Below are 18,339 nucleotides of genomic sequence, written 5' to 3'. Positions count from 1 at the left end.
ATTATAAATCATAAATAGAAAATAGAAAAGGGAAAGTAAGGTAGTGCAAGAAAACCGAGAGGCAGGTCAGGATATTTGGAGGGTACGGCCCAGATCCGGGTCAGGATCTGTTCAGCAGTCTTATCACAGTTGGAAAGAAGCTGTTCCCAAATCTGGCTGTACGAGTCTTCAAGTTCCTGAGCCTTCTCCCGGAGGGAAGAGGGATGAAAAGTGTGTTGGCTGGGTGGGTCGTGTCCTTGATTATCCGGGCAGCACTGCTCCAACAGCGTGTGGTGTAAAGTGAGTTTCTCTTCACTCCTTGTTTTTGCTGCTGTTTAGGAGTGATTTTGATCATGCGGCATGCAGATAGCAAGCTACACAGCGCTGGATTGAACCGAACTGAGCTGAACCGAATATGCCAGGACTCCTTCGATTACTTTCTGATTTGGTGTTTTGTATTCTATGTTTCTCGCTCAGTTTTTTTTGTGCGTTGGGGGTTAGAAGTTTCTCTTTGAAGTTCCATGGTTTTCTTTGTTTCATGGCTGTCTGTGAGAAGACAAATCTCAGGGTTGTATACAGCATGCATACTTTGATAATAAAGGTACTTTGAATCTTTATTTAAGTTATTTCTCTAGCCTCTCATTGCAAATTGCAACAGACATTCATATTTGCATTTTGGCACTGTCAGTAAGCTACCTGACCAAGCTGGTGTAGTCGGTTCACTATCAGTTGCACCTGATCTAAATGTCCAGTGGCAGCTGTGCTCTTTTAGGGCAAGTTGTGCTTGGTTGTAATAATTCTTCATATCCTAAATGTTATTGATGTTATAACACACTTGATAAAGGTGATTTTGTAAAATAGGAACTGGCAGAACAGTGCAGAGACAGGGGTGAAGGGCACGTTGTGAGCCTTTAGAGGTGGGGTATGTAGGTTCTGCAGCCTGCTCGCTCTCCAGAACCTACTCTCTCCTTGGCATAACAGGGGTGGAGGCATCAGGACCATCATAGAGACTGCTGAGCGAGCCTCCAGATAGCTATGGATTAAGAGGTATGAGCTGTGGATCACTGCTGCTGGGACACAAGCTGAGGCCTGATCAACCATGGCTGTGTTTCAAGAATCACCCCTTGTAATAATGAGGCACAGAGAATCTGTAGTTACCAGCAAGTAACTTTTATTGTTTCAACTAAAAGTACGTGGGTTCACGAACTGTCTCTGTGTGCACCCTACTAGAATTCCCTGACAGTCCATGAACAGTCAATGAAGAGAAAAGGATATTACCCAGGAAAAGAATCTATGCCGGCTAGGCGTTCCTCGTGGTCCCGATCTCCATGTGTCCGCGGGGTCTTCCTTATCGGCGGTGGTTGGTCTCTGGCTGCTGGAGAGTTATCGCCCCTGTGAATTTGGAGCTCCTGACTCTTATACAATTGAACCATTGGATCTCCACTCCATTGGCTCAAGATCACCTGACCTACCTGGGTCACCTTCTTACTGGTCATTGTCCAGGGCTACAGCCAACATTGTTCCATGGCTCTGCCCACCCCAGCCTTGTGTGTTTGTGTCTTTATACTTTGACTGGTCCAACCCACTTAAATGAGGCAACCCAGACCGAGTCTAACGAGATTACCGATTGCAGGTCTGGCATTTTGCAAAACCAGTAGCTACTCTGAGAATGGTCTCAGGGATATTGCTCTGATTAGATTGTCCCGGAGCAAGGATCATTTCAGAGTCCATGTCCTTTACGTAACAAATGGCTATTTGTTTGAAGATGGTCTCAGGTTTAGCAGGTCATTACCTGAAGCTTCCTATGTCCACGTTCAGTTGCTCTGATTAGACTATCCAAGAGCAAGAAACTGTTCAGAGCCCACAAAATGGGGGAAACAAAGTAACTTGTCTGCTTCTCCTGTCCTTGATCAGACTGCAGTTTCTTCTAGCCAACAGCTGGGTTGCCTGGGTGAAGCTGTCTGATGTTGAAAAACCTGAAACACCCAATGACCCCAGGTTACATCACTGATGATGTGGCCCAGTGCATCTTAGGATGTATCTCAGCATCTTACCCTATATGTTCTTAGTGTTACCCTATATGTTATCTTGCCCTATATATTCTTTATGTTACCCTATATGTTATCTTACCCTATATGTTCTTAGTGTTACCCTATATGTTATCTTACCCAATATGTTCTTGGTGTTACCCTATATGTTATCTTACCTATATGTTCTTAGTGTTACCCTATATGTTATCTTACTCTATATGTTCTTAGTGTTACCCTATATGTTATCTTGCCCTATATATTCTTTATGTTACCCTATATGTTATCTTACCCTATATGTTCTTAGTGTTACCCTATATGTTATCTTACCCAATATGTTCTTGGTGTTACCCTATATGTTATCTTACCTATATGTTCTTAGTGTTACCCTATATGTTATCTTACTCTATATGTTCTTAGTGTTACCCTATATGTTATCTTACCCTATATGTTCTTAGTATTTTATAAAGCATTTGATGAAGTTGATTTTGTAAACTTAGTGCATGTAAGTCAGTCAATATCCATTATTCTATTGAGGTGATACAGTTGGCGTGTTGGAAATGGAAAGAGCTAAAACGCAATTAACTGTAGTCATAAGGAAGAAGATTAGGCGCAAAATTCTTCCTGTCTGATCTGATCTATTCAGGTTTGTGCAAGCCACCTGTAGATTGCTTAACAGCCATGCCTTGATTGGGTAATGTATTTATACAGATAGTGTATTTAGTGCAATTAATATAGATTAATTTAGCTAATCAGAATGACAACCATGGTTTACATTAGATAGGAATGACATTGTCAAAACAATCAGCAGAAGTAGTATGACTACTGCAGGTAGATAATATGGAAGTCTGTTTGAACAGCAAATGTCAAATACTGTGATTGGGCAAATTATACTGTGATTTGGCTAAGACAACATTGTCATCACAGAATGGTCTGCCCAGTTCTTATTTAATTTAAAACAATTATTAAAATCATTATGCAATGTATTACTTTATAATTTGTATACAATGTCCATTCTTCTTCCTTTCACCTCTTCCATCATGAAATTTTTGACCCATTCCAAGGTACCAATGGCTTCAGCCTTCTTGTCCATCATCACTAACTTTCACCATTATGTCGGGAGGTGAATTTTTAAATCTCCGCCTGGTCTAAATGGGAAAGTCATTAAAGCACAGATCTCTTACTTCCCATACTTACTCCAAGTGTGGAAACCTGAGGTGAGGTCCTTACGCAGGTGACTTTAATATCTAGCTTTTAAAAGGAGTTGAGATTCAACAGAATCCTCAAAGTCAAAATTCAAAGTAAATTTATTATCAGATTATTTATATGTTACCACATACTATCTTGAGGTTCATTTTCTTCCAGGTATTTACAGAAAAATAAAGAAATAAATGGAACTTACAAAAAACTCTACATTAACAAACACTGAGAAACAATCAATGTGCAAAAGAAGGCAAACTATGCAAATGAAAAATAAATAACACTGGGAACGGGAATTGCAGAGACCTTAAAAGTGAGTCTGTAGGTTGTGGAATCAACTCGGAATTGCAGTGCGCGAAGTTATAAACGTTGGTCACAGGCTATGTTCCCCCTAAGCTGTGTGCATGTGCGTGTGCGCACACGTTTTTCAGCCAGCGCACAAAGGAAGTTAATGTGCACACAGAAGGTTAGTTACCTAAAATAATGTAGTAATTAATAATTCTATTAATCTAGATAGAGTCTACAAAGAATGGATAAATGCCAAAGACAGGAGAGAGAAAAAATAACTGAGTGGCTTAAATATGTATGTTATTTCGTTATTATTCTGTGCAGTGTTATGTCAAATATTTTGTAAACCTACGTAAACAGAGCCATGTATGCATTCAGTGCGCACATACTTTTGTCACAGGAAAAAAAATTTGCACAATATTAGATTTTTGCACACACTGACTACTAAAATTTAGAGGGAAAATTGGTCACAAGGTAATAAATATTCCTGGCCCTGATAAATCCTGGCAGGAGTCTTATGATCAGGATGGGTTAATCTTGAGGTGCACAGTCTATCTGCATTGGGCAACATGAATCCTTTCAGAAAATGAGCTGAGAAATGTTCATTTCCTTTCAGCTTGAGCCCAGGCCAACAGCTTCCTTGTTCAAAAAGAGCTATTTACCTGCTGCTAGTCAGTCCAAGGTTCACACTGCCAGTTGCCTCTTTCTCCCCTTAAGTTCTAAATTTTGCAGGAGTTGTCTCCCATTTGAGAATAACTGGGTACCTGCATGATCGAATGTAGTCAAGGACTGACCCTTGACCCTTCATCCTGATGTATAGTCTCGGCCAGAAACATGGACTGCTTATTTCCCTTTATAGATGTTGTCTTACCTGCTGAGTTCCTCCAGCATCCTGCATGTGTTGCTCAAGGTTTCCAGCACTTGCAGAATCTCTTGTGTCCCCGGACCTTGCAATGGTCTAGGGTCCACTACCCATCTGTATTAAAATCAGCTCTCTTGAATGTTGGTGGCCTACTTGACAACAAGAGTCACTGCAGCTCAGCCCACCCCTATACATACACATCAGTTTTCTAGCAGAAGTTTTTGTCTAAACTACTCGACAGATATATGGAGGAATTTAAGGTGGGGGATTATATGGGAGGCAGGGTTTGAGGGTCGCACAACATTGTGGGCCGAAGGGCCTGTACTGTGCTGTACTATTCTATGTTCTAAAGGCCAAGTTACTCTTCTCTTATACAGAAAAACAGAGGAAAACAAAATATCACAACAACATAATTCATTAAACCTACAAGAGGCTAGCTTTGGTAAAAGTTTGTCAATTTAGACAAACTGAGTAAGTGGGCAGTTATATGGCAGATGCAATATTACATGAGTAAAGACTCAATCTCAACAATCAAATTGTTAAAAATTAGTTTTATTTGTCATATGTGCTTCAAAACATCAAAAAAAAAGTGGAATATGTTGTTTGCATCAACAGCCAACACAGTCCGAGGATGTACTGGGGGCAGATGGTAAGTGCCACCATGCTTTGCAAAGGTTCAAAGTTTGAAAGGTTTATTTATTATCAAAGTGTACAACTCTGAAATTCTTCAATTCTCCTGCTAGTCATGAAACAAAGAAATAAAAGCAAAGATGGCATGATCATCAATCCCAAATCACAGCTCCTCTCAAATAAAAAGAACCATAATGGAACAGGCACATCAACCCCCAAATCCCCCTCTCCAAAAAAATCAAGAAGATCGGGCAAAAAAAAAACACAGAATATAAAAACTATAAAACTGAAAAATAGAGTCTGGACTATAGACTCTATTTTTCAGTTTTATAGTTTTTATATTCTGTTTTTATAAGTCCACATCCAAAACACAGAAAAGAAACCTAGTTAACTCTGTACCGGGAGCAACAGCAGACTCTCCCCTCTCTGGTTCAGAGCAACCGATCAAGAGGCAGGCAGCCGGCGCTCACCCTCTGCACTTGCTTTAATGCTTCAGTCTCGCTCATCGCTTTAATTGGCGAACAATGGCAGCTTTAATCAGCGAAATGGAGCCAAAGATCAGCTTGCGCCCCCCCTCCCACAGCTCACCCGCTACGAGGTTCACGCACGCTGGATCTTCCTCCTAGAATCCTCTTGGAGACTGCAGAGCACTGGAACACCCAAATGATTTCCAAGCAGCAAAACATGGACTCCAGCAGTTCGAGAATCACATTCAAGAAGAGAAACAAACATAAAAGACATAAAAGAAGTGAAAAAGATGGTTTCATGATCTATCCAGAAGATGTCGACCATTTTGACCAGAAATCAACACAGCATGCCCACAACTTACTAACCCTGACCCATATGTCTTTGGTATGTGAGGGGACACTGGAGAACCCTGGGGGAAACCTATATAATAACAGGGAGAACATACAAACTCCTTAGGGACAATGGTAGGATTTGAACCCCAATCTTTAAATTGCTGGTGCTGTAGAGCATTATGCTAACTGCTACATTGCCATGCTGGGTAAATATGAAATTATCTACTTTGACAGGGAGAACAGAATTGAAAATTATCATTTAAGTAATAATAGATTAAGAAACAATGACATACTGAAAGGAATCTTGATTTACCACAGAACTGTAAGCTTATCTGTCTACATTATATTGAGCCTTAGTAAAATCACGACTGGAGTATTGTATGCATCCTTACCATAAAAACGTTCACCAAACTGATTCCAGGGATGGTAGAAGAGTCGTTTGAGGAGAGGTTGGTCAATTAGCCTAGAACACACTAGAATTTGGCAAATTATCAGATTCCGATTGACCAGTTCACTATCCTGACGTCAAGATAGGACTGTCGAGTCTCTCAAAAGCAGAGGTGGAGGTGTATGCCTCGTGATCAACTCCTCTCGGTGCACAAACGTGTCAGTGATGTCCCAATTCTGCTCACCAGACATAGAGTATCTTGCAATGAAATGTTGCCCAGCTTACCTGCCTTGGGAGATTTCAGCGATCATTTTGATAGCAGTGTACATTCCACCTCAGGCCGACGTCAAACAGGTGATCTGAGCGTTGTGATCAGCAGATATGAAACAGCACACCCTGACACCTTCCCCATCAGTATGGGGGATTTTAACCAGGCCAGCTTGAAAATGTCACTAAATAATTATCATTAACAGATCACTTGTAATACCAGAGGAAGCAACACACTGGACCACTGTTACACCACCAGCAAGAATGTCTATCATGCTATTCCACGCCCACATTTCGGAAAGTCTGATCACCTGTCTGTACATCTTCTTCCTGAGTATAGGCAGAGACTGACGACTACAGCACCAGCAGTGAGGACTAAGGAGGTACAGACAAGGGAAGCACAGACGCGCTTACAGAACTGCTTTGAATCGGTGGAATGGACTGTATTTAGGGAATTCATCATCGAATCTGGATGAGTATGCCAGATTGTTTATCGATTTCATTAGAACCTGTGGGGATGAGTGTGTGCCTACAAAAACTTGCTGTACCAAACCAAAAGCCTTGAATGAACCAAGAGGTTCATTGTCTGCTGAGGGCCAGATCTGTGGCTTTTAAGTCTGGCGACCCAAGTCAGCACAACAAAACCAAGTATGACTTGTGGAGAGCTATTTCAAGAGCGAAGAAACAGATCCGAGTGAGGTTGGAGGCGAGGTCAGATGCTCTGTCAGGGTTTGCAGGACATTACTTCCTTCAAAGCAAAACCCAACATCATGAATGGCAGAGATGCTTCACTACCGGATGAGCTCAATGCCTTTTATGCCTGCTTTGGAGAATATAGCTACAGCTGTAAAGATCTCTGCTGCACCTGGTGTCTCGGAGGCCAATGTCAGGCTGTCTTTCAGGAGGGTGAACCCTCGCAAGGCGGTCGGCCCCAATGGAGTACCTGGTAAGGCTCTGAAAACTCATGGCTAGTGCAGTCAAAGATATTTTCAACTTCTCACTGCTACGGTCAAAAGGGCAACAACTATACCAGTACCCAAGAAGAGTCATGTGAGCTGCCTTAATGACTATTGCACAGTAGCACGCACCTCTACAGTGATGATGAAATGCTTTGAGATGTTAGTCATGGCTAGAATGAATTCCTGCCTCAGCAAGGACCTGGACCCACAGCAATTTGCCTGTCACTACAATAGGTCAACGGCAGATGCAATCCTATTGGCTCTTCAAACAGCCTTAGATCACCTGGACAACACAAACACCTATGTTCATTGACTGTAGCTCAGCATTTAACACCATCATTCCTGCAGTCCTGATTGAAAAGCTACAGTGGGAGACATCAGTACCTACCTCTGCAATTGGATTTTGACTTCAAAACCGGAAGACCACCATCTGTGCAGACTGGTAATAACATCTTCTCCTTGATGACAATCAACACTGGCACACTTCAGGGGTGTGTGCTTAGCCCACTGTTCTACTCTCTCTATACCCATGACTGTGTGACTAAGTATAGCTTAAATACCATCTAAAACTTTGCTGATGATAAAACCACTGTTGGCAGAATCTCAGATGGAAATGAGAGCGTGTACAGGAGCAAGATATCAACTAGTTGAGTGGTGTCACAGCAAAAACCTTGCACTCAATGTCAGTAAGACCAAAGAGATGATTGTGGACTTCAGAAAAGGTAAGATGAGGGAACATGAACCAATCCTCATAGAGGGATCAGAAGTGGAGAGAGTGAGCAATTTCAAGTTCCTGGGTGTCGAGATCTCTGAGGACCTAACCTGGTCCCAACATATCAATGCAGCTATGAAGAAGGCAACACAGCAGCTACATTTCATTAGGAGTTTGAAGAGATTTGGTTCGTCAACTAAAATACTCAAACACTTCTACAAGATGTACCATGGAGAACATTCTGACAGGCTGGATCACTGTCTGGTCTGAGGGGGCTATTGCACAGGATCGTAAAAAGCTACAGAAAGTTATAAAATTAGTCAGCTCCATCTGGGTATTAGCCTAAGTAGTATCCAAGATGTTTTCAAGGAGCGATGCCTCAGAAAGGGTGGTGTCCATTATTAAGTACCCGATCACTCAGGACATACCCTCTTCTCATTGCTACCATCAGGAAGGAGGTACAGAAGCCTAAAGGCACACACTTGGCAATTCAGGAACAGCTTCTTCTCCTCCTCTGGTGTCCGATTCCAAAATGGGCATTGAAACCATATACACAACTTCACCTTTTAAATTTCTGGTTTTTTTTCACTACTTATTTCAACTGAACTATTTAATATATATATATACTTACTGTAATTCAGTTTTGTTTTTATACTTGTACTGCTACTGCTAAATTATCAATTTCATGACATAGTGGTGTTGTTTAGATTAATATCATTTTTTTTTCTCCTTTAGATTGGTGTTTCACACAGCAAAAAGCAAGTTGGAGGGGAGAAGAAGATGGCGGCGTGACGCAGCGCGCGCAGCCACTCCAAATTGATATCGTATTTGTTAAATAGGGGCCGTGCACAATCCTGATTTGATGGAGACGGGCGTGAGAAGCACGGAGGAACATTTGGAGAAACTTCTGAAATGCCCGCTTCACTGCCGCTGCTACTGTGCGATCGAGAATCGCCGGAGGGGAAGGCCCCAAATCCTCGACTTTGCCTATTGCCCGTTGCCAGGGCCGGGGACGAAGCGCTCGGCAGAGATGGTGCTCGGTGCTCGGTGTCAGAGGGCTGTTCAGAGGCTCGAAGTTTTTGGACGGACTCAGAGTCGGACTGTGGTCAGGTGTTTCCAGGATGCTGCATCGGCAAGTTTGCAGCGCTGAAAGCTCATGGCAGGGATCTGCGTGAGATGATAGGACTTTCGAGAGACTTTGAGACTTCTTTTTTACCATGCCCATGGTCTGTTCTTCATCAAATTATGGTATTGCTTCGCACTGTTGTAACTATATGTTATAATTATGTGGTTTTTGTCAGTTTATTTTTAGTCTTGGTTTGTATTGTGTTTCTGTGGTATCATTCTGGAGGAACAAATTGTATCATTTCTTAATGCATGCATTACTAAATGACAATAAAAGAGGACTGCGAGTCCTCATAATCTAATCTAATCTGTTGCCTTGAGAAAGTGCCGCCTTCCGTCCATGCACAACAACCTCTCACTCAACATCAGCAAAAATCAAAGAGCTGATTTTTGACTACAGGAGGAAGAAACCGGGGGTCCACGAACCAGCCCACATTAGGGGATTGGAGGTGAAGAGCATCAGTAACTTTAAATTCCTTTGTGGTATCATTTCAGAAGATCTTTCTGGGACCTGCACTTAAGTGCCATTACAAGGTAGGCATGGTACTGCCTTTACTTCCTTAAAGGTTTGCGCAGTTTTGGCTTGCCATCTAAAACTTTGACAGGATGCACAGTGGAGAGTATCCCGAATGGATGCATCACAGCCTAGAATGGAAACACCAAAGCCTACAAAAAGTGGTGGATTCAGCCCAGTCCTCCCCACTGCTGAGCACATCTACGAGGAATGCTGTCGCAAGAAAGCAGAATCCACCTTCAAGGCCCCTCAACAGCCTGACCCTACTCTCTTCTCACTGCCGCTGTTGGAAATAACATAAAGGAGCATTAGGTCCCACATCAACAGGTTCAGGAACTTATCTCCCTTTAAGTATCAGATTATGAACCAGCAGCAGAAGATCATACCAGCATCTGCTCCTGCACCTAATAAAGCGAGCAATGAGAGTATGTTCATGGTCTCCTGCTGCTGTCGCCCATCCGTTTCAAGGTTCAGCGTGTTGTACATTCAGAGATGCTGTTCTGCACACCACAGCTGTAACACAAGGTTATTTGAGTTACTGCTGCCTTCCTGTCAGCTTGAATCAGTCTGGCCATTCTCCTCTGACCTCTCTCATTAAAAAAGCATTTTTGCCAACAGAAATGCTGTTCACTGGATGGCCTTTTTTTCATTTTACACACTATTCTCTGTAAATTCTAGAGACTTACATGTGAAACCCTCAAATGATCAGCAGTTTCTGAGGTTTTCAAACCACCAACTCAGGCACCAACAATCACTCCATGTGCAAAGTCATTTAGATGTGTCCAGATAAGGCCACTCTCAGGGTAGAGGAACAATACTTTATATTCCATCTGGGTATCCTCCAACCTGATGGTATGAACATTAATTTCTCTTTCCAGTAAACCTTTCACTTCTTCTCACCTGCCTATTACTTCCCCCGGGTCCCCTCCTCCTTCCTGTTCTCCGATGGTCCACTCTTCTTTCTTATCAGATACTTCCTTCTCCAGCACTTGAACTTTGGAAGGACAAACTCCAAGGCAGAGTACAAAGTAAATGGCAGGATACTTGGTAGTGTGGAGGAGCAGAGGGATCTGGGGGTACATGTCCACAGATCCCTGAAAGTTGCCTCACAGGTGGATAGGGTAGTTAAGAAAGCTTATGGGGTGTTAGCTTTCATAAGTCAAGGGATAGAGTTTAAGAGTCGCAATGTAATGATGCAGCTCTATTAAACTCTGGTTAGGCCACACTTGGAGTACTGTGTCCAGTTCTGGCGCCTCACTATAGGAAGGATGTGGAAGCATTGGAAAGGGTACAGAGGAGATTTACCAGGATGCTGCCTGGTTTAGAGAGTATGCATTATGATCAGAGATGAAGGGAGCTAGGGCTTTTCTCTTTGGAGAGAAGGAGGATGAGAGGAGACGTGATAGAGGTATACAAGATAATAAGAGGAATGGATAGAGTGGATAGCCAGCGCCTCTTCCCCAGGGCACCACTGCTCAATACAAGAGGACATGGCTTTAAGATAAGGGGTGGGAAGTTCAAGGGGGATATTAGAGGAAGGTTTTTTACTCAGAGAGTGGTTGGTGCGTGGAATGCACTGCCTGAGTCAGTGGTGGAGGCAGATACACTAGTGAAGTTTAAGAGACTACTGGACCGGTATATGGAGGAATTTAAGTTAGGGGCATATATGGGAGGCAGGGTTTGAGGGTCGGCACAACATTGTGGGCCAAAGGGCCTGTACTGTGCTGTACTATTCTATGTTCTATGTTCTTTCCCACCCACCTGCCTTCACCTATTACCTTCCAACTAGCCTCCTTCCCCTCTCCCCCCCCCCACTACCTTCTTTACTCTGGCATCTTCCTCCTTCTCAATCCTGAAGAAGGGATCTTGGCCCGAAACATCGACTGTTTATTCCTTTCCATAAATGCCACCTGACCTACTGAGTTCCTTCAGCATTTTGTTTGCGTGTGTGTTGCTTTCGATTTCCAGCATCTGCAGACTTTCTCAAGTTTGTAATTGAACTTCTTGACCATGTCTGCATGCCTTCATACATTCAGTTGGTGCTACATGATTGGCTGATTAGATACTTGCATTAATGTTTTTTTCATTAAGATGGTGCAGGTAACTGGCGACTCTGCGTGTTCACTCCCGAGCAAACTGCTATCTACACTACCCTATACCCGAGAAACCCTTCTAAACCTCCAAACTGCTACATCTAGCAAGATCAACAACACCCTGGCAAAGCTACTGACCCAGCTGGAGACCACCACGCCAGAATTACTTCTTAAACTCCAGACCGCACCTGGACCCGACCAGCGAGGCCTGGTCCGAGGCCCACCATGTTCCTGGAGACCCGTGGCCTGCTACCATGCCAGAGAGCTTGGAGACACAGCCCATTCTGACCAGCACCGCTCTGGAGCAGCCGACCACACAAAAGTGATGGCGGAGACCTCAAGGTGCCCCAGACGCTTCCTTGGAGCAACCACTGTAAAGCCCCGTTGGTGGCCATCCACAACTGCCAAAAGTAAGGCCTCCGTCACCGACCTTGGAAATCGAGCCCGAGGCTCGGCTGGAGCGGAGGCCTCCGCAACTGTGACTCGGCTTACGGACTTGTTTCGGCCAGGAGCCTGGCCCAATCGACAGCCTGGGCCCCCGGCAGCTGGAAGTGGCAGTGGAGCCTCCCCTGTCACTCGGCCCGACCCGGAGTGCCCGACGACGCGACTCGCCGATCAATCCCCGCGGGACGCGTCCACCAACCTCAAAGAGCTGACAACAACACACTGCATCGATGGAAACCTGGAAAGATGCACTATTTACCAAGGAAGCGTTGGAAAAGAGCTGGGCTGCTGGTCAAATTGAAGCTGAGGGGCTTCGGGGTCCCTATGCCCACCATCCTACTAGCTAATGTGCAAGCCATAGAGAACAAGGTGGATGATCTTAAAGGGAGACTCACCTACTGCAGGAAGATGCAGAACTGCTGTGTATTCTGTTTCACCGAGACCTGGCTCTCCCCTACCACCCCCGACTGTGCCATCCGACCAGAGGGATTTTCGATCCATTGGATGGACCGTACAGCGTCTTCGGGAAAGATGAGGGGAGGTGGTGTCTGCCTACTGATCAACACTGCGTGGTGCTCGGACACAGTGGCACTGACAAGCTCCTGCAGCCCGGACCTGGAACACCTGTCGGTGAAGTGTCGTCCCTACTATCTGCCACGGGAATTCACCTTGGTCATACTGACAGCGGTCTACATTCCCCCCCAGGCGGACATGGAGTGTGTTCTAAACATACTGTATGCCAACATCAGTGAACTTGAGACCAGGTATCTGGAGGCTTTGCTCATTACATCCGGGGACTTCAACTAGGCCAACCTCAGAAAGGCGCTGCCAAAGTTATACCAACATGTCTCCTGCCCCACTAGAGGCCCGAATATACTTGACCACTGCTACACAGCAGTCAAGGATGCCTACCATTCCGTCCCACGACCTCACTTTGGAAAATTGGACCATCAGGCCGTACTCATCCTCCCAGCTTACAAACAGAAACTGAAGCGGGAGGTCACGGTGTCAAAAGTAGTGTCACGTTGGACGGAGGAAACGGATGAGGTCCTCCGTGACTGCTTTGAATCGGTGGACTGGTTAGTATTCAAGGACTCGGCAGCTAACCTCAATGAGTATGCCTCAGCCGTCACGGACTTTATTTGGAAATGCATGGAGGACTGTGTGTCTCGCAAAATGATCCGGGTATTCCTAACCGAAAACCTTGGATGAATTATGAGGTCAAGTCCCTTTTGAAGGCTACAGCTGTGACTTTTAGGTCCGGGGATACCAGTCGCTACACGGAATCCAGGCGTGAACACCAGAAAGCCATTAAGGGCGCCAAGAGGCAATATCGAGCCAAGTTGGAAGCCCAGGCTAACCAGAGGGATACCAGTAGACTATGGCAGGGTCTAAATGAGATCACTGGGCATAAAGAAAAGGCTGGGAATATCAATAACTGAGGCGCTTCTCTTCCTGACCAACTTAACGTGTTCTACGCAAGATTCGAACAGAAGAAGTGTCCCGCTCCCTCCGGATGAACTGGACCTGTTGGCATCGTGATTCATCGTCACCGAGGAGGACGTTAGAAGAGCCTTCTTGAAGATAGATCCAAGGAAGGCGACGGGCCCAGATGGCATCCCAGGACGGGTTCTCCGGGTTTGTGCAAGCGAGCTAGCTGGAATGTTTGCTGAGATCTTCAACTGCTTCAGTCTAAGATCCCCTCGTGTTTTAAGAAGGCAACGATAATCCCAGTGCCGAAGAAGAGCAAAGTGGCATGCCTGAATGACTATCGACCTGTGGCTCTGACATCAATTGTTATGAAGTGCTTCAAGCGATTGGTTATGGCACACATCAACCACAGCCTACCGGTCAACCTTGATGCTTTGCAATTCGCCTACCGGAGCAACAGGTCAACGGCAGATGCCATCTCTCTGGCCCTACATTCCTCCTTAGAACACCTGGAGAATAAAGACGCATACGTAAGGCTCCTTTTCATTGACTGCAGCTCTGCCTTTAATACCATCATTCCAAATAAACTGATTCCTAAGCTCTGGAATCTGGGCCTTAGCACTCAGATTTGCAGCTGGATCTTCAACTTCCTCACAGACAGGACCCAGGCTCTAAAAATAGGGGACAAGCTCTCCTCTACAATCACTCTGAGCACCAGTGCCCCACAAGGCTGTGTACTCAGCCCCCTGCTGTACTCACTGTACACCCATGATTGTGTAGCCAAGTTTCTATCGAACACAATATGTAAGTTTGCTGATGACACCACAATTGTAGGCCGTATCTCAGGTAATGATGAGTTTGAGTACAGAGAGGAAATTAAGAACCTGGTGGCATGGTGCAAAGATAATAATCTATCCCTCAATGTCAGCAAGACGAAGGAATTGGTTGTTGACTTCAGAAGGAGTAGCGGACCGCACGACCCAATTTACATCGGTTGTGCGCAAGTGGAACAGGTCAAAAGCTTTAAGTTCCTCAGGGTCAATATCACAAATGACCTGACTTGGTCCAACCAAGCAGAGTCCACTGCCAAGAAGGCCCACCAGCGCCTTTACTTCCTGAGAAAACTAAAGAAATTTGGCCTGTCCCCTAAAACCCTCACTAATTTTTATAGATGCACCGTAGAAAGCATTCTTCTAGGGTGCATCACAACCTGGTATGGAAGTTGTCCTGTCCAAGACCGAAAGAAGCTGCAGAAGATCGTGAACATGGCGCAGCACATCACACAAACCAATCTTCCGTCCGTGGACTCACTTTACACCACACGCTGTCGGAGCAGTGCTGCCAGGATAATCAAGGACACGACCCACCCAGCCAACAGACTTTTTGTCCCTCTTCCCTCCGGGAGAAGCTTCAGGAGCTTGAAGACTCGTACGGGAACAGCTTCTTTCCAACTGTGATAAGACTGCTGAACCGATCCTGACCTGGATCTGGACCATACCCTCCAAATATCCGGACCTGCCTCTTGGTTTTTTTGCACTACCTTACTTTTCCTTTTCTATTTTCTATTTATGATTTATAATTTAAATTTTTAATATTTACTATCGATTTGTAATCCAGGGAGCAGGAAGCGCAGAATCAAATATCGCTGTGATGATTGTACGTTCTAGTATCAATTGTTTGGCGGCAATAAAGTATAAAGTATAATGAGCAGGTGTACAGGTGTACCTAATAAAGTTGCCATGGAGTCTACATTCAAAGATCAAGTTCAAGGATATATAAAATATATTTATATATAGCGTACATTTTGACTGTGCAAATATACTTTTACGATGAATATCTTCCCAAACAGTTTTGATAAAATATGCACCTTTTATGGCAAAGAAACTTAAGGTTTATCCTGATTAACTTGATCTAACTGGTGGCAACCCTAAACCTAGCCTTTGATGCTCAAGCAATGGAGAATAATGTTTCCACTGTACTCGGCTCACACCTCATTAATTATTTGTTGTCACCCATTGCACCTATTATGTTTGAAGTGAGAGTCAATTTAATTGCCACTTCAAACAGTGTGTAGTGTCCGAGTGAGTATTTAATCATTCAAACTGAAGTCAATTTCCTGGAATAGTAACGCCATTAGTCAGAAACAAATAAGTTTTATATTTCCATTTACCTCTTAATTATTCCATTCTTATTTTAATGATTGCTTATGCCATTCTTTAACGACTATTGTCCTGTTCCTGCATAAATGCCGCGAAAGAATGATAGAGCACAGAACATGCAAAGACAGTTAGACATGCAAAGGAGTTGCTGTTTACATTTATGTTCTTATAATTGTAAAAGTTATATTGGAGTAGACAGTGAATCCTAATTTGTGCCATAGAAGTTTTAAGTTTAACAAAGGTCTATTTATACATAAGCAAAAAAAACTTGGCAGCAGTCATTCAAAGCACTTTCTTGATAAGGGATTCAAGGACAGACCAAAATCTACGCCATGACCTTCATCTGCGTCAGTACTAACTAGTCCGTTGCAGCTGTACTCAGCCATATTTAACTGTTCAATTGCTAGATTATACAGCATCCGGATCCAAAAGTACAAATACTTTGGCATCATTCGTGCACTTTGATGTGATGGCAAGTAACATAATTGACAAAAGAATGATGTTGAAGTGAGTTAGGTTTACACTGAAAGAAAATGCATCAATCATGAGACAACTTTCTTAAATCCCTTTCCAAAGGCATATTATACGATATACAATTCTGCTGAAATCAGATGTAATGATCTTTTATAAAATTTCACTTTTGATTCATCACCCTATTAAGCTCCTATATTTAATATCACTAGATGGGCCAAAGGGCCTGTTTCTGTGCTGTACATTTCTGTGACTCTGTGATTTTTTGTTACAATTTTGCCCTGATTGGCTATGGAAGTTAATTGTGATTATAACGTGAACAGTTTAACCAACCTTCTTGTCATACACAATACACAAAATGTCTTTTTATCAAATGCATGAAATTTTAACTGAGGCAAGAAAAGAACTTGCTTTCAAATGATTAAACAACCCTGTTAACAAAGCAGGGTTCAAAGGTCAAGGTCTTTGCTGTAATATGGTGCTATTCACACACATCCTTCATGGTATAATGAAGCAAAGGGAACAGTATTTGTATAGACTTTGTAACTGTTCTGGGTTTCTCATAAAAAGTGATGTCCCAAAGCAGGTATGAACCTTTAAAATGACAAAGCTGAAAGTCAGGATGCCTCAGTATTCGTGCCTCAAAATTATATGGATAATTAGATAGAGAATTTATTTATCTACATTTTAACTTAACACTTCAGGTTTAATATAAAAGGGAAATAGCTAGATGTACAGTACATATCCGACATGTCAGAGAAAAGTTTGCAACGCTAGTGATCCAGGTTCAATTGTTTGCAAGAAGCTTGTGCATTCTCCCCATGACTGCATGGGTTTCCTCCAGGTGATTCAATTTCCTCCCACAGTCCAAAGATGATAAAAGTTAGTAAGTTGTGGGCATGCTATGTTGGTGATACTTGTGGGCTGACAATGTATTTTAATGTATATATGACGAATAATGCTAATTTTTACTTACAGTGAATGCATCTCTGCATCCTTTGATCATATTATATAAACACTCTGAGCCTGTATTTGCAAAAGCCTTCAGGGCATTAATGCAGTGAAATGCGGGATGACCTAAATAGTGCTCTGCGTGAGGAACATTGAGCCAAATCCACAAACAGCGCTCAGCTTCTTTTAGAATTTTGTACATGCTTGGCCAAACATGGAAGTCAGAGATGACCTGAAGGTTGGAAGTTGGAGAATCAAAGCTACCGCTGGGTCGCCATGGGTGCTCCGGGGAGAAGGGATGGAAGGACGTCACGGCTGGTCCCCTATCCTTGTGCCAACGTGGACGGACGAAGGACTGCTGGTTCCGTTCATTTAAATGAGGTCGCCCACCTGTGAAAGAAGGTAAATGCAGGTGTTGCTGAGTTTCTGTTACAGTGAATAAATGTATTAGGGAAAAACTGAAAACATTAGATATGCACCAGTGGTTAGCATCAAACAGGCTGGAAAGTTCAACAGGAATTCATCCTCAGTCTAGGCGTATTGCCGTCCTTCCATTGCATAAGCCCCAAATTTGAATGGATCCTCCTCCATAATTTCTCCGTAATTTTCTCAACCCACAATGGGATCCCACCACCAATCACATCTTCCTTTCTTCCCAACCATTCCAGTATTCTGAAGGAAATGCCAGACTAGGGTATGAAATTGTTCTTTGCTTCTTCATGCGTTAACATTTCCTATACCAGTGCTTTTGATGTGCCTTTCATTTTCCTTAAGTGTGCCTGCCCATTCAGCATAACTAAAAGAGCTTACAGTGGTGTCTGTTCTATTCATGTCCATCTGCTCCCAATGCCTTCACTCCAAAAGCAGAAATGGAGTTCCCCTTCCACCCCACCAGCCTTCACATTCAACGGTTATTCGACTCATTTCTCACCACCTTCAACGAGTTGTCAGAAACAGATGCAACACACACAAAATGCTGAAGGAACTCAGCAGGTCAGGCAGCATCTATGGAAATCAATAAACAGTCGACATTTTGAGC

General features: G+C 43.6%; 1 long non-coding RNA gene across 3 annotated transcripts in view; it reads left to right on the top strand.

Annotated features, from left to right (window-relative positions):
• The window catches only part of LOC134343473 (uncharacterized), an 80,519-nt gene extending 71,044 nt beyond the window's left edge, over positions 1 to 9,475 (top strand). For 2 of the 3 annotated variants that reach the window (XR_010017236.1, XR_010017239.1), the window contains exon 6: positions 8,848 to 9,475. This is a non-coding gene — a long non-coding RNA (uncharacterized LOC134343473). Of the gene's footprint in view, positions 1 to 318; positions 534 to 8,847 lie in introns of those variants that run through there. The other variant, XR_010017238.1, reaches the window with a different exon arrangement.
• Positions 9,476 to 18,339: the final 8,864 nt, after the last annotated feature.

Source organism: Mobula hypostoma, chromosome 1, assembly GCF_963921235.1.
Source record: "Mobula hypostoma chromosome 1, sMobHyp1.1, whole genome shotgun sequence".
Classification (NCBI taxonomy): domain Eukaryota; kingdom Metazoa; phylum Chordata; class Chondrichthyes; order Myliobatiformes; family Myliobatidae; genus Mobula; species Mobula hypostoma.
The sequence above is the reverse complement of the archived record's forward strand: the minus strand, read 5'-3'. Positions and strand labels throughout refer to the sequence as shown.